Consider the following 12,987-nt stretch of genomic DNA (forward strand, 5'->3'; position numbering starts at 1 on the left):
TTTTCGGAAAACTCGAACTCTAAGCTTGCAAAATCAGTTTTTCTGAACTGTAAAACAAATTCCGCCTAAGTAATTTACCTTAGCTTGGCGATGAATGGATTGCACACAGTCAATAATCTCATAAAGCTTCAAAGAGTTTCAATTACCTATTATTAAGAAAAAACATTGAACTTACCATATCACAATTGTGTATACTTTCTTCCAAAATTGATAGAGCAAGTAAAGATGTATCATCACAATAAAAGGCAATAAAATAAGTTCAACAGTATATTGGTACGTTGAATTAAAAGATATTGGATAAGAACAAAAGCAAATAACTGCATTGTTTTTCCTGTAGAAGTTTCTGTTCAACCTGCAAAAAAAAAGAGACAGGAGAAAAATATAAGTACCATATACCATAACTCTCCTAAATAGCAGCATTTTCTGAATTTGGGTGCAAGGTCAATCCATATGGCATTTTTACGAGCACATTATTGCTTTTATTTTCCCATAACTAAGTAGGTAACTATATTTGATCCAGTAGTCCTTCACTGCGCTGTGAATGAGGAATGAATTTAGAAATTAGCAGAGGATAGTGATAAATTCGACAGAGATGTAGCAAATGAACGATAAACAATAGAAAAAGGAAATAGAGAGAAAGATTGTATAACCAATTAGCAGAGGATGAAAAAAATATCGACAGAGGTGAAGCAAATAACAATAGCCAAAAAAAGATAGAGAAGAAAGATTGGAGAACCAATTAGCTGAGGATAAAAAGAAATTCGAGAGAGTAAAGAATTAAGAAGTGGTTGTGTTTATGAAGCGGTATTTTTGAATACCGAGTTTTTTGAGTCGGTGTCTTTTAGAAACGGAGAATTGCGATGTTTGATGGTATAAAATTATAGGAAAATGGCAAATAAAACGTAAATAAAGATAAATAGAAGTCCTTGCGAATGGGATGTGCCACGTAACCGATAGAATACCCTTGAATTATATATATATAGATTCTTATCACCTTCTACTATGTAAATATTTTTAGAAATTTAATATATATTTTTTAGCTTTGTTACAATTTTTTTATATAGGGTAAAAATTAAAAATAATTTAAAAAGGTCAATTATTACTATTAGTATTATTTTTATTTTTTATCTTTATTTTAAAATAAAATAAATTAAAAAACCGAAAAAAATATTTTTTTTTAATTTTCGGATGGCAATAAAATAATAGAAAAATTAAAAGTATGAAATTAAAAAGTAAAAATAAAAGTAGGTGAAAATCATTTAATAAAAAAGTAAAAGAAAGTGGAAAATTAAAAAAAATAAAAGTAAAAGAATGTGGAAATTTAAAAAATAAAAAGTAAAAGAAAGTTGGAATTAGAAAATAAAGTAAAGGTAGCTGAAAACTTAAAAAAAAAAAGTAAAAGAAAGTGAAAATTAAAAAAAAAAGAAAGTAAAATAAGTGGGAAAAAAAAAGTAAAATAAGTGGGAAAGAAAAAAAGAAATGTAAAAAAAAAGTGGAAATTTAAATATAATAAAAGTAAAAATGGGAAATTAAAAAATAAAATTAATGGAAAGTGGGGAATTATTTATTTTAAAAAAGAAAAAAGAAAAATGGGAAGTGGGAATTATTTTTAATTAAAAAATAATAATAAAATAAAAAACTTTAAAAACCAAATCTGAAAAATTCCGAATTTTTTTCTATAAATAGTAGAGAAAGTAAAAAAGGAAGAGGGAGAAAGAGAAGAAAAAAAAAGAGAGGAGGGAATTGAGAGAATTTTGTTTTCTTTTTCTATGCTAAGGAAATTTCTACTCATGTCATTCTTTATTCGTCTCTACTTTTCGAAAAGTCTAGCTATTCATCAACCAAAACCCAGCAAAAGTACTTCATAATATTCCTTTTTACACGCCAAAAAGTGAAGTCAATAGTCGAGGTCGAGGATTCCGTTGGAGCTCCGTTCACTTGCTTTGATATTCTTCTTCGCTTATGCTTGTTCGACTTCGTCTGAGTTACTGTACATGTTCTTGGAAACTCATTTAATTGGAAATTTTGCATTTAAGGTTTATTCTTTCCTCTATTCTTTTAATCTTATTTCATGTGATTTTATTTATTTGCCTTTAAACTTTATAAATAATAATATAAATTAGTCCTTAAATGCTATATACTTAATCATGTTTCTAGAAATTAAATATGGTATTCAAACTTGCTTTAAAGTTGAGAATATTTGGACCCTAATAAATTTGGGCTTCAATTGTTGGATCGTAGGGCATTGGTAGATGATGGTTTATTTATTCAAATATCTAAAATCATATACTTCTTCCACAAGTAATTCCATAATTCATGACCTTACAATAATCTCAAAAAATAGGAAGAATAATGAACACCGATAGAGTGCTTTAGGCACGCCTTTAATTAGTTTATCGCGATTATGTATACGTTCGTGTGGCATAATTGTGATTTCCAAAAATAAAACCGAAGTATGTGTTAACTTTGGCCAAAACAATCTTAATAATAAAGTGTTATTAATTGTGTACACGTACGCGTGAGATGCTTTTGGCACAATAAACAAAACGGATTCACACACGTGATTCGTTTCAAAGATAATTCTATATTTTAATAATTAAAAGCGGATAGATAAAACATGAAAACCAATAAATCGCAGTTTATCCAAAATTAATTCAAGCCAAATGTAGTCAATAAAGCGACCGTGCTAGAACCACAAGACTCAGAAATGTCTTACACCTTCTCCCCGGTCAACATAATTTCTTATCCGGACTTTGTTTTCGCAGGCCAACAATAATAGAGTCAAACCTTCCTTTGACTAGGGATTCAAATAAAAGGTGATTTGGAACACCCAAAAAAATCAATTCCAAGTGGCGGTTCTGTAAATAAAATAATCCCAATTCATAATACATATCTTTTTTTTGGGAGGGGGGGGGGGGGTTATAAAAGGGGTGTGACAAAAGTTACGTATTGACAAGAGTATACATATTTGAGTGTTAAAGATAAGTTTTCATGGAAAGTATTCTTTTGGAAATTGACGAACAGAATAGCACTTGTGGTATCTTTTAAAGATTGATGTTAAATTTTTAAAGGCTTTAGCATGTAAAAGGTTATTTATTTAAACTTTGTTCAAAGGATTTAGATTTTCTATAAATTCTATGATTTGATAAAAATAGATCATTTCAGGCTACTATGCTATGAATCTATTTTGAAGTATCAAATATTTTGGGAGTTACTTGTGTTCACCGAGATTGACTTCGGATATATCGTGTTCGTTATCATGAAACTATACGTGCCGGTGTAGGCGTAGATGGCCACTTTGTGGAATAGACTACGGCAGAGTGATCTCCCTCGAGAGAGTATTATTTTGTACTATTATTAGCATGGCTGAGTCAATTCGTACGGCACTACGATGAGACGATCTGAGCAAGTAGGGTATATGATACTTGCCGCTAGGTGCATAACCTAGTTGACCTTCTTATGTCAGTGATGGTATAATACTCCCGGTGAAAGGTAAGGATGATTTCCTTATGTTTATGCCTAAGGAGCCGAAAGTGATTTTGATGACTTAAAGCAAATGGAATGATTTTGTATGATTTTATCCAAAATCTTGGATTGATTTAAATATTTTAAAAGTTTATATTGTGGGTTATATCTCACTTGGTTGTTATTTAAAATAACAAGGGTCGTGAATTGATAAAAAATCTTATCATTTTATTTCAAATATTGGTGCATTATTTTTATAAAGTTTGTCCCAAGAACTTAAATAGAGAGAGTCTATGACACTTATTGAGTACCGATGTGGTGTACTCATCCCTTAGGGCCCCCCCTCAAGGGCCCTGCTTACTTTACATGTTTCAGGATGATTTATGATACGTGGCATGCGGTCATGCTAGGATGACTCTCTTTCCGAGATATTATGAAATACCACTTTTATTTCGTGGTATCTATCATGTTCTTCCTTATTTTATTTTGTTGGAATTACTCCAACCGTTGGTACTATTCTTTGGTATAGAGGCTCCATAGATAGTTGTGAAAGGTTGTAATAACGGAATTGCACATGACATACATGAAAGTATATTTATTTTACTTGGTCTCATTGTTATTATCATGAAAGACATCATGTGTGATTTTGAATTGGAAAATATTTTATCATTTAACTTGAAAATGTACAGGAGTTTTAAGGAGCTTCGCAGTTAAATTGGTTTTCATGCATATGATTTGGGTGCATCACATGGTTTGGTTCGCTCGGTTTGGGTAGTGTGTCGGGTGCCGCTCACGTGGATTTTGGCTCGTGACAAACTTGGTATCAGAGCACTAGGTTCTAAATCGAGTCCTAGGAAGTCTATGGAGCCGTGTCAAGTAGAGTCCCTCTTATCGGTGTGTTGCCGGCCACACTTATATCGGGGAGGCTACAATGACATCTAGGGAGTTTCATTTTTTTTCATACTCTATATCGTGCATTTGTTCCTGAAGTGAGTGTACAGATTATCGATCATATTGATTTCCTATTGAGGAAGATATTGAAGTGACGAGAATGAAGCTCAATGTTCAAGTTATAATACGATATGTTTGAGCTAATGGCCAAAAGTGTCAGATTTGTTCAAAATGGAAGGATAAGTTGAGAATAGATTGGGACTGATACAGTCAACACGTATGACTTTGGTAAATAAGAATTTTCAGTCGAATACTGAGAAATCATAGAAGAAAATAATATGATGATGTCAGCTAGTATTGTCAGGATGGTTTCCTGACTTATAAAGAATTTTACTAAAGGATGCGAATAAGGGCACATATGTTAGGCCCTACCACAAACATATGTCAGAGGGACTGTTTACTATAGTAATCACCATTAACGAGTTTAGCAAAGGTACTGTGATGACCCAAAATGTCATCTTTAAATTTAATAATTAATTATGTATTCTAAGACCTCAAAAAGCACTATTTATCACTCCTCGACTTGAATTAGAATTAGAGCTTTAAAACTCAATATTTAGCACTATTTATGTGAAAAATGGAATAAAATATGAATTAGAGATTTAAAACTTAACTGAGTTGACTTTGGTCAATATTTTGAGCAAACGGACTCGGATCAGTATTTTGACAGTTCCGGTAGGTCCATATCGTGAATTGGGACTTGGGCGTATGCCCAGAATCAAATTCCGAGGTCCCTAGCCCGAGATATGAAATTTTGATAAAAAATTAAAAGTTTAAGTTCAAATAGTGGCCGGATGTAGAATTATATGCAAATGACCCCGGAATAGAATTTGATAATTCCAACAGCTCCGTATGGTAATTTTGAACTTTGGAGCGTGTTCGAAATTTTATTTGGAAGTCCATAGTGAAATTAGGCTTGAAACGGCTAAAATAGGAATTTAAAGTTTAGAAGTTTGACTGGGGAGTTGACTTTTTGATATCGGGGTCGGAATCTAGTTCTAAAATTTTTTTTAGCTCCGTTATGTCATTTATGACTTGTGTGCAAAATTTGAGATCAATCGGACTTGATTTGATAGGTTTCGACATCGAATGTAGAAGTTGGAAATTTTAAGTTTCATTAAACTTGAATTAGAGCATAATTCGTGGTTTTAGCGTCATTTTATGTGATTTGAGATTTCAAATAAGTTCGTATGATGTTTTAGGACTTGTTGGTATATTTGGTTGAGGTCCCGAGGGCCTAGGGTGAGTTTCGGATGGTTAACGGATCAAAAATGGGACTTAAACAGCTGCTGCAAAAGCTGCTGCAAATTTTCTTCTGCTGTGCAATCGAGCCCAAAATTCGAAGGCCAGAAATCGAGCCTAGAAATCAAGCCCAGAAATCGAGCCAAGGATCGAAGGCAAAATCGAAGGCCAGTGATCGAAGGCCATAAAGATCGAAGCCATGATCGATAGCCAGGATTGATGGTTGTGATCGAGCCCTAGAGTCGAGGGCCATGATCGAAGCTATGATCGAAGGACATGACCGAGGTCCATGATCGAGGAACATGATCGTACTTCCCATGATCGGACTCCCCATGATCGGACTCCCCCTAATCGGACTCCCCATGATCAGACTCCTATGATCGAGGTCCAGGATCGGACCCCATGATCGAGGTCACCCTGGACACATATGTAAGTTATAAAAAACAGGGGGGCTTCGTCCCATTCGCCATTTTTAACAACTTGGAGCTTGAGCAGAGCGATTTTTGATATATTTTCAAGGAAAAACATTGGGGTAAGTGTTCTTAACTCAATCTTGGTTAGATTATCCGAATCCATCACTGTTTTTAACATTTAATTGTTGATTTAAGTTGGAAAAATTTGAAAACCCTCTTGGATAGATTTGAGGATTTGAGGGTTGAATCATTTTTGGAATTTAGTCATTTTGGTATGGTTAGACTCGTGGTTGAATGGGCGTTCATATTTCGTAACTTTCGCCGAATTTCGAGATGTGGGCCCCACGGGCCATTTTTGAGTTAATTTCAGATTTTTATTGAAAAATATAGTATTTTCTTATAGAATTAATTCTATAATTTTTGTTGACTGTATCGAATTAATTATGACTAGATACGAGTCGACCGGAATCGGAAAATCGAGGAAAAAATATACTACTTGGTTAAATTGGAGCAAGTCGAGGTAAGTGACTTGTCTAACCTTGTGTGGGGGAAAATTCCCCTAGGATTGGTATTAATTGTAATGTGATGAAAGTCGTGTACACGAGGTGACGAGTGTGTACACGGACTAAATGTGAAGGATTATGTTTTTAAATTGTGAAGATCACTGTTGCATATTAATTAATTTACTAAATCTTGTTATATTCTCCATCATTGATTTGATTTGTATACTTTAAATTTGCTTGACCTTTTCCTGCTAATTGTTTTACCTGTTTGGTTGAAACTGGGTTTCTTTTATTCTGTTCATTATTTGAAATTGATTTTCTGTAAATTAAATATTATTTATATGAAGTATTTGACATTTTAAATTTGGTATTGAAGCAACGTATTAAAGATTTTAAAATATTATTTTGCTAAATTATTTATTCCTGAATATTTTTATAAGATTTTTGTACTCATTGTGATGTAGCCGTAAGCTCTTTATTGTGGAAAAGAATGATTGATGATTTATGTTGGCATGAGCCGTGAGCTCTTTATTGTGGAAAATATCGTTGATTTATTTTGGCAAATTAAAATATTTGGGCACTTGAGGTATAAATTGTGATATATTGTGATATTGATACGCATGCGGTGGTATAAGGTCTGGTTATTGAAACGCATGCGGTGAGATAAGGGTGGCTTGATATGCGTGGTTAGTAGGGGGAACTACTAGAAGTCATGCGGTATGATAAAGATGGCTAAAACGCAGGATGCTATTTTCGAGAAAAATATTTTCTTTAAAATAAATTGTGAAGGCTCTCGCGGTGAGATAAGGAAATGAGATACTGTGAATTTATTTATGGTTTGGGACTACGAGGCGATACCTCGGTAGTGCCTTTGTTGATATTGATTTATGGCCATAGTTGCCTTCGATTAATTGTTGTGATTTTCATAAAGGTGAAAGGAATTCTGTTTTGATTTCACGAGATATTATTTGTAATTATTTGGTGTCATTAAATGTGACATACTATTTGATTCATTTTCATATTCATTTAATCTTATTAAATTGTTTAAACATTTTTTCATGTCATTATCTATTCTCCAGTAGGGCCTGACCTGACCTCGTCACTACTCTAGCGAGGTTAGGCTTGGTACTTACTGGGTACTGCTGTGGTGTACTCATACTACGCTTTTGCACATCTTTTTGTGCAGATCCAGGTACATCTTACCAATCTAGACGTCCGTAAGTTACCTGCGCACGGAGACTTCGAGGTATATCTGCCAGCGTCCGGAGACTCCGGAGTCCCCTTCTATCATTTTTATGTTGCTTCCTTGTTTTTCTTTAAAGCTTGATACATAGAGACATTGAGAATAAATTTTTAGAAGCTTGTGACTTATTTATACCGAATTTTGGGAGTTGTAATTATTTGAATTCTAGTTTATTTATTTCAGATATTTATAATTATTCCGCATTGATAGGCTTACCTAGTCTTAGAGACTAGGTGCCATCATGACCTCCTGCGGAGGGAATTTGGGGTCGTGACAAGTACAAAAAAAAGAATATTGTAAAGGAAGATGTTGCATCTTAAATTATCATGACAAAATATAGAGAGGTGATATGGATCTAATTGATAAGTAAATGTGAATCAGTCAAGTTTGTGGTAAATATAGTATGACTCATAAGAAGCTTGGCATAGTTAAGACAATGTCAATAATGACCAAAGACATATTCCCACAGAAAAAGACTTTCTTGATCATTCGAAAAGGGAATGTTACAGGATGAGGGACATGAACCTTAATTGTACTTGACATCGGGTTTTTCCTAATCATGATAGGTTATCGTCATGATGGTGTCATATATAATAGAAGTGGCACACAAGAAATAAAGTACCACGTGTAAGTACGAGTTGAGGATAGACGAAGCATGCCATATGTAAAAGATGGGCACGACAACCTTGGGTTCCTCCAGATGATGAATGTGATACAAATAAAAGTCAATCTCTAATTATGCATACCAAGGTATTCGAGGATAAAGTATGTGAACTTAAATAGGTAAGTGTGAAAATATTAAGGCATGAGATGTGCAAAAGGCATAATCTTGGAGGTTATAAGAAACAATATAGGTTGTTAGAGAAGAAAAAGAAAATGATCTGGAATGATAATTTTGAGTTTTTCTAGTCAAGGTATATCTTATTTTATTCTGTTGAAATGATAAAAAAAAATTGAGAATTCCCAAGAATGATCTCAAAGAAACTCTATATGTGCCTGATATTGAAAGAGTTGTTAACTTGTATTGAACGGATCCTTATGATTCTAGAAGAATAAATATTGAAATGGCTCATGGGCTAAGTTAAAGTTGTTGGAAAGATATACATATAAGGTGTACGATGTACGACTCAAAACAATGATTGAAAATGGTTATGGTACGAATTTGGAGATTGAGAAGTTACAAAAATTCTAAGACTACGTGATAATGTGTCATAAATCCCAACATGAATGTGTATGGACGAGGTCAACAATACCATGAATAATGGGAAAATATGCAAGTATATATTTATCGTATGAAACATGTTGATATAAATACGTGGTATTAGCTACGATCAAAAGAGTTCACATTATGATAAAGACATGAGGTAATAAAACCCTACATGTATGCCATCTTTATCATAAGTATTAGCCTACTCGGTGGGATACCATCAAAAGTTTCATGAAAGGACGTAAGAGCAAGAAATATAAATTCAGAGATATATACTACGGAATCTCATATATATATATATATATATATATATATATATATATGCAGCTTGAGAACATGATGGTGGCATTAAGATAGGATGTGTAATTATTACATTTTGCATTGTGAAGATGGTATATGTTGTGAAAAGTTATATAATGATATGTGGATATAGCCTAAGGGGGTCACACTTGTTCAGCATATTTAAGCATGAGATGAGAGGTGCAAAGTAGTCGTACTTGCCAGAATTGTATTAGATCATGGATTGGAGAGTGAAATATTAGAAGAGATTTCAACGGTAGAGTGAACATGAAGGAGTGAAGTGCTAGCTATAAAGATGTCGTAAAGGCGGAAAATAATGTCCCTTAGCAATATATTTTACAGCTAGTAGCGACGTGATACTTGGATACAAAAATGAACAAAGAAAGTTCCTACGAGTATAACCAATATATCATATTGTCAGAATAATGAGCATATCGGTATAATGATAAAATAAAAGACAATGTACAATGAAATATTGAAGCGGTAAAATAGAGATTTATAATTGGGGGAGCCCGTCAGAAAGTTTATGACAAAATAAAGGATGTAAAAGCAGGTGAGTATGTAAATGGTCCGAGAAAATTTATCCGAAATTTTAGTTAACTCTTTGAGTGGTAGGTAAGAGTTTCAAATTTCATTTGCTCCTAAGTGGGGGATCGTCTGAGTAGGCATATGTCACCTTTAAAGTGACGGTTTAAAAAAAGAAGAAGAGGAAAGGTTATAGTTACTAAAAACAAGATGAATGAGGTATTATCAGTAACCCTTATGATCAGAAGGGTACAATTTTCATGAAGTGCTTGTACGACAATTACAAACTCATTACGAGCAGTAGTTACGATGTTCTACATCAGGGATGTTGAAAGTTATGTCTGATAGTCAAGAATTTAATAGGCAACTCGAATGTATTCCTACAACTTGGGGACATGTATGATTTGAATTTAATTCAAGTGTTGGCTGAGAATAAGGAAGTACTTTGAATTGTACGTGGGATTAAGTGGAATAAGAGGGTATTTTAATATGTGCACACTTAGCACGAGATGAAATAGAAAAGGGTAATGTAATGCGTATACTTGAATGGGAAGAGACTCTTCTATACAAAAATAAAAAATGCCTGTAAATGGCATGGGTTCAAAAAAGAGCACTAATATTAAAAGGGTGCAAGTACCATCGTGATAACGATGACTCTCGACTATTGAAGACTTACGAGCTACGGTAGCATGTCTATGGTGCGCATGGAAATAAATGCAATCCCAAGTTTTTGGTAGAAAAATATCACAAGATACTCAATGGTGTTAAGGAATTGGTAAAAGTTAAGAAATAAAAACTAGAACACGGATATCCACTAGTAGGTGGCAAACTAGTGTCATGAACTCAAATGAAGTGAGTTGAATTCTTTTTAGAGCAAACTTGTTGGTAACAATGGTTATCAAGTTATGGGTCTAACATGATCTCTAAAGGTATGAGCGAAAGTGGGGATATGAAATTATCATATGATGGATAAATCTGAGACAAATATCTTATTATTCTTTGGAAGGAATAAAAGAACATTCCAAAATAGTTTTGATAATTAGTGAATATTAAAAGTTTTAAGTGGAAAGACTTTTCTTGGAAACAAGACTCAAAAAGGGCAACCGATTTATTTGAAAGGATTTGTTATAAGACAATTTTGAGACTACGAGTCGTAATGAACAAGTTTTACAGGTACCAAGTGGGCAATATAATTTTGCTCTCACCAAGCATGAGCCATAGCTTCGAGGAAGCTGAGAATTTAGGCAGCATGGATATGTGCCATTCTACATTATAAAATTTGTAAAAGTTTCAATCATAGAGAAATTTTAGTTTACTTGAAGATACTTTTCAGGTGCAACTTGACGTACACATGACAAAAGAAAATGCATGCATGTATAATAGCGATATGGGAGCTATGTATAGTAGAAATTATTGATATTGAATGGTATTCATATATGTTACAAGTTAAAAGTTTTAAAGATATACACTTGATGCACTTATAGTATATGTACGGCCGAGTGAGTTCAATATGGTACATTATATTGTATATTGTTGGTTATTAAGCGATATTATTATTGGTGCCCGTGTGGGGGCTTGTTCTGGACAGGTTAATTTTTAAGAATTTGTAAAGATAGCCAAATTTTGAGGGACATAAATAAGTTGAGATTCTGGAAAGGAAATATAAGACCCATGTAGTCATAAGTGCCTATGCATAATGGTTAAAGGTAAAAGGATGGTAACTATATTCTTAGAAGTGACATGCAAAACATTCGAGGACGAATGTCCTTAAGTGGGGGAGAATGTAGCACCCCGGAAAATTTTAAAGTACTTAAGCGCTATTAAGAAAGTTGATGTGCGCTAATTATATTATTTTGTGTGCAGACGAGGACTATTAATATAATGTATATCAATTGGATATGATAATAATTGTACGAGGTATATCATAAGTGATATTGGATCTAAGGAGAGCCCTAAGTCTAAGTCAAGTTGGAAATTACATGATAGACTAAAGTTCCAAATGAGTAGGCACAAGACCAAACTTTGGACGAGTATACCTATATATATATAAATGGTTATGTAATGTAAAACCTATCAAATGAAATATCTTCGAGTCTAGTTTCTAACGCTTCAAACCATTTGTCATTTGGACATTCCTACAAGAAGTTATGACCAAATTACCAAAGGCTGGAGGACGAGCCTGCGGATGCGAAGCATCCGAGGCCACGTCCGAAAGAGAGGCTGGCTGTGAAGTGCTGCCATAGTGTCCAGGTCGGCATCCGAGCTTCAAAGATGAGTGAAGTGGGGATGCGAAGCATCCAGGTCCGCATCCGAAACCCATAAATCTGGGCCTATACGTACAAGGTCGGGGGGGGGGGAGGGAGGGGGAGTATTTTGTGTATTTGGGGGTTAGGGTTCTTGAAGTGAATGGGCGATTTTGAGCTCAAATCAAGTCCAATCAACAAAGATAAGTTATTAATGATATTTTGGGTTAATTATTACTCAATATACATGAGTTTTAACATCATTCTTACATCCAAATACTAGATTGCTTCATCTAATCCTCAAGAACACAAAAATCACCAAAGTTGTGATTTTTCAAGATTGATCTACTAGAGGTAATTCCAATGCTTCAAACTCATTTATTATGAGTAGTTAGAAGTATTTGAAGCATTTGTTACAAGTTTTAATGGTTGAAATATTGGATTATAAAGCTCTAGTTCATTGCATGAATAGTACTTTTGAGAAAATAAGGGAGAAGATGAATGGTATTCTTGACGATGAAATTTACGAATACAATGAACCTATGAAATTATTTGTTAGCAAAAGATGGAAGTGATCAACTAAGTAATCACCCGAATTGTATATTTTGCAAGTGTTGATTATAGAAGACGATGAATAATAACTTGGTGGCAATGGACAATTAACGTAGTATTATTAATGACTCCGAATGGGTATTAAAACATAAGCATGAAGTTGAATGGTCTAGCATGTAAAACTATTTGGCGATTTGAGTTGCTGGAGGCTTGTAGCCAACTTGTGAGCCATATATGGATGTTGATCAATATCTTAGGTCATATTCTGATGTAATTAGGATATTTAATTATAGATATCAACTTGTTGGTGATGTTGAGCATTTTAATCAACATTGGAATGATG

This window comes from Nicotiana tomentosiformis, chromosome 8, assembly GCF_000390325.3.
Source record: "Nicotiana tomentosiformis chromosome 8, ASM39032v3, whole genome shotgun sequence".
Taxonomy (NCBI): domain Eukaryota; kingdom Viridiplantae; phylum Streptophyta; class Magnoliopsida; order Solanales; family Solanaceae; genus Nicotiana; species Nicotiana tomentosiformis.